We start from the raw sequence: 204 nt of genomic DNA, 5'->3' as shown, positions 1-204 counted from the left end.
CAAAAAAAAAAAAAAAAATAAGGCTCGGGTGGGGTTGGGAGTGAGCACAGGGTTGGTCACAAACTCATAATCCTCCTGATCCTGGTCCTTTTGAATGTTGGAAAAAAAAAAAGAATGTTGGCATTAAATAGTATAACCTAGCTCATTTGAATCTTTCGATGAGGGTGGGAATCTTGATAAAAAAAAAAAGACATTTTGTCTCAG

Source organism: Microtus ochrogaster, linkage group LG1, assembly GCF_000317375.1.
Source record: "Microtus ochrogaster isolate Prairie Vole_2 linkage group LG1, MicOch1.0, whole genome shotgun sequence".
Classification (NCBI taxonomy): Eukaryota; Metazoa; Chordata; class Mammalia; order Rodentia; family Cricetidae; genus Microtus; species Microtus ochrogaster.
The sequence above is the reverse complement of the archived record's forward strand: the minus strand, read 5'-3'. Positions refer to the sequence as shown.